This window comes from Nematolebias whitei, chromosome 23 (genome assembly GCF_014905685.2).
Source record: "Nematolebias whitei isolate Nwh7 chromosome 23, NemWhi1, whole genome shotgun sequence".
NCBI classification, from domain to species: Eukaryota; Metazoa; Chordata; class Actinopteri; order Cyprinodontiformes; family Rivulidae; genus Nematolebias; species Nematolebias whitei.
In genome coordinates this window covers 7872827-7877533 of record NC_056520.1, presented here as the reverse complement: position 1 = coordinate 7877533, position 4707 = coordinate 7872827, and positions in this window count along the sequence as shown.

Below are 4707 nucleotides of genomic sequence, written 5' to 3'. Positions count from 1 at the left end.
AGCTCGGCCTGAAGAGTTTCTCCGTTTGACCCCATATTTAAATCTCAGCGGTTACGTGGTCTTGGATAAGACAGAAAACAACTCCTGCACTAAGAAAAGTTTTTTTTTTTTTTTTTTTTCCAGCTCTGCAAGATGGAAAATTTAGAATTTCTCCCTAAAAATTCATCCTGACAAGTTTAAATATATATATATATATATATTTCCGATCAGTGTTTGCAGGAAGAAAGGTGCGAGACGTGGATTGTTTTGCAGGTTTGGGCAACCACACACGTCCTGCAGTGACAGGCTGTCGAAGAACTGTGGAGAAGAGGTACTCCGGTACTTTGAGATGTCACAATTGCAATCTGTTCTCTCAACACAGACATTATACAATATATAATATTATTATATATGTTATTTTTACTACAGAGGCTTGAATATGATATTGGGATTACAGGAACAGCTCTAAATTGGTTTAAATCATATCTATTTGATAGATTCCAGTTTGTAAATGTAAATAATCTTCATCATACACCAAAGTTAGTCATGGAGTTCCTCAGGGCTCGGTGCTTAGACCGATATTCTTTACTTTATATATTGGTATGCTTCCATTAGGTAAAGTTATTAAACAGCATGGGATAAATTGTCATTGTTATGCTGATGATACACAATTATATTTGTCCATGAAACCCAATGAATCCAATCCGTTACTTAGACTAGAAGCGTGTCTTAAAGACATAAAAGCCTGGGTGACCCTAATTTTTTTTGTTTTTAAACTCAAACAAGACTGAGGTTTTAGTTTTTGGACCTGAGCATTTTAGGAATAAATTTTTCAGTCTTTCACTTTCTCTGGATGAGTTAATAGGAGAGATCATGTCTCTCCAGTTTTAGCTTCTCTCCATTATAATGTACAATATATATAAAATCTGTCAAGTCCAGAACTGAATTCAAAATCTTACTTCTTACCTACAAAGCTCTCAACAACCTAGCTCCATCTTATAGGTCTTACTGTTCCATATTTTCCTAAAAGAGCACTTTGCTCTCAGACTGAAGGTTTACTTGTGGGTCCTAGAGTTTCCAAAGGCAGAATGGGAGGAAGATATTTCAGTTGTCAGGCTCCACTCCTGTGGAACCAACTTCCAGTTTCTGTCTGTGAGGCTGACACATTATCTATTTTTAAGATTAAGATTAAGCCTTTCCTTTTTGATAAATCCTATAGTTAGGATTGGCTTGGGTTTCCTGAGCTATCCCTTGGTTATGTTTCTATAACTGACCACATTTCCTCACTCTGCTTTTGTCTTTACTTGCTCTACTCTACCTGTTTGTAATCATTTCTATCATTAACTGTTTTTTTGGTGTTGTTGTCTTTCTAACTATAGAAACCACACCTGGACCATAGGAACCACAAATGGACCAGCCATTTTGTGTTTGTATTCTTGACTGTTATGGCTTTCCACAGCCAGTCAAGGTAAATATGGCTCTCCACCCTGAGCCCAGTTCTGCCGTCTTTTGTTTGGTTAAAAGGGAGATTTTCCTTTCCACTGTCGCCTCCTAGCTGCTCAGGAAGAGAGGTCGCAACAAAGCGAAGATTCAACACAATCTGCTGGCTTCCTTAGATAGATCACTTTTACTAATTGGCCTTTTATAACGTACGTCAATGTTTTTGTGCAGCACCCTGAGATGACGTTTGCAGTGAATTGGTGCTACAGAAATAAACTGAATTAAAAATATTTTCCTTAATGTGTGGACATAAACAGATGTTCAAGCTTTCAAACATTTCCCTCGTTTCGTTATTTACTGATGAAGTCATTCAGTTTGTTTCAAAGACAACTTTACATCAGTAAAGTCTTGAATCAACGGTCATGCCGCATCTCTGCAGAACAGAGAAGTACGGGGTGCCGTTTGTAAAGTTAAACAGTCAAAAAATAACATAAATATTTTGGTTTATTTAGCCTTTAATAAGAAAAAATTAGTTTTTTTTCAAAGTCATTATTACACCATGTTATTCATACGTTTATAAATGTCATAGTTCCAAACTAAATATTTAATTTACAAAGTAAATATTTAGTTTACAAACTAAATACTTAACTTTAAAGTTAAATGTTTAGTTAGGAAACTAAATATTAAACATAATATTTACAAGCTAAATATTTATTTATAAAACTAAACTTTTAATTTCTAAGCTAAACATTTAAGTTCAAAATAAACATTTAACTGACTAATATTTAGATTGCAAGGTAAATATTTAGTTAGCAAATTAAATGTTTAGTTTGGAAATTAAATATTTAGCTTGGACAATAAATATTTAGTTTGGAAATTAAATGTTTAGTTTTGAAAATAAATATTTAGCTTGAAAATTAAATAATTAATTTACATTCAAAAATTTTTAGTCTACAAACTAAATATTTAACTTGCAAGTTGTGTATTTAGTTTGTAAACTAAATATTTAACTTGCAAGTTATGTATTTAGTTTGTAAACTAAATATTTAGTTTGTAAATTAAATATTTAGTTTGGAATTATGACATTTATAAATGTATGAATAACATGGTGAAAATATGATTTTGAAGAAAAAAAAACTTTTTTAAAGGCTAAATAAACCAAAATATTGATGTAAATTTTGACTGTGTAACTTTACAAACGGCACCCCATGCAAAAGGGGTAGTTTCATATCCACGTATAAAACTAAATATAAAATTAGGTTTTACCGCAGTGATTAGTCCAAACGTCGTTTAAAGATCTAAACGGTCTTGATGCTGGATGGCCTGTGCAGATGAGTAAGCGGGTGGCCTTTTCTCCAAGGTCTTCGCCACTTTTTCAGTGTCACCGAGTATTGACCGAGCGGTCGAACACCATCGGTCTTACATGTGGACTGCGCTGTAGGCTGGATTTTTTCCCCCTTTGATAAGAGCGAGATGACCACCAGTGGTGCTCCCGGCACTTGGAGGAAGCTGTGAGATGTTTAATTTTTTTGGACAAGGTTAACAGATGATCAGTAAAAAGAGGCTCCCCGTGGCCCCGACTCCTTCCTTCCTTTTTTACTTCTTTCTGTATCAATCAATACCGGTTAACAAAAGCTCTGCCGGGCTTCTCTCCACTCGCCGCACTCTTATTCATATTTCAGGATGTTATTAGAGAGCCCAGTGAAATGTCAAGATCTTTACAAGGTAAATATATTTTTCGCGTCGTGGGGAGAGTCGAGGTGGGGGTTGGGGTGAGAGCTCTTCTCCGGTCGCCCCCGTTTTTCACCGGCAGATTTGCCAACGTTAAGGGCAAGAGTGATTTCACCGCTGGCGGCTATTTCTCCCGGTCGTTTGTTTCTGCTGTGTTTTTCAGTGATCATTTTGGCGTGGGTGTTTGCATTTTAATGGCTGGCTGCAGGAAGTAAAAAAAAAAAAACAGTGGGTGTTTAAAGCAGAAGGAACATGTGTTTCAACCAGCTAACAGAAGGAGGGAACGAGTTTATCTGTGGGAAACGTTGCTCATGTTCAAGGCTACTCTGTTTGACCACAAACTGCCTGAGGCAACAACTGCATACCCCGAAATCAGACACAAATACGAGGCTGCATCTTCTCTGCCTTGGTTAGATAGCAAATGGTACAAGCATATCATCTGAGACAAGACAAGCTAGGTGGAAATAAACACATTTCCCTTACAAATGACCACATTACCCATCAATATGAGACATGTTTCTTACTAGACCTGTCACGATAAACAATAAGTCAATTAATCACATGATAAATGAAAATTATCGACCTCGTTTTCATTTATCGGCTTTATCGTTTGTTCGTGTCTCTCTCTTTCTACTGAAGACACTGGATGACAAAAGGCTCGACTCCGGTGCTCTTCACTGATCCCTCCTTTTCTCTTTAAAATCCATTTTAACCGTCCAAAATCGTGTTTTTGGATCGTTAAAAGCAGCTAAGCTGAGAAGCTAAGCTACGAGCTAAGCTAACAGGCCGACCTTGGAAACTTCCGTCTTGTCGAAGCTCCAAAAATCACGGTTGAAACCCGTGCCTTCGAGTAAAAAGTTGTTTTTCTCTGCAAAAAGAAGCTGAGAACTTTTGGATTTTTTAAATAAAAGCTTTGTGTTAAATTTTGTCCATCCAAATTGTAAATTTGTGTAAATTTTGTCAAATTTCAAACAATGTTATCGTTTATCACAATAATTTCTGAGACAATTAATCGCCCAGCAAAATTTGTTATCGTGACAAGCCTATTTCTTACATTATGAATTATTTTGACCCGTCGTCGTAGCCGTGCAACTAGAGCCTTAACGGAGAGGCCTCTAGGCTCATTTTGACCCAAGGGCAGCAGGAAGTCTAAGAGCAGGATGAGTTCCTACAGACGCTGTAATTTCAAAAATCTTATCCAACCATAGGCGTTGCGACAATTATACATGAAGGGGACGTGTCCCTTCACCACATTAAAAAAAAAATATTAATTTGAACCCCCCGCCTCCACAAACATTTACTATGAAATATTAGGTCACCCAGCATTGTTTCTGTTTCTTTGTGAACAAATCCATTCCACTTGATTAACCACTAAAAATCCACTCCAGGTTTTCATTGTTACCTAAAACAACTCCACACCACATGCATTGTTTCCCCGAGGTCATCTGCCTTGGAGGGGGAGACACCTCTGCTTTGTGTGCCAGCTTAGCACCATAGAAGTGGCGCACTTCATCTGTAGCATCTTAGCTAACGTGTTTGTATTGTGCGCTGCTAGCT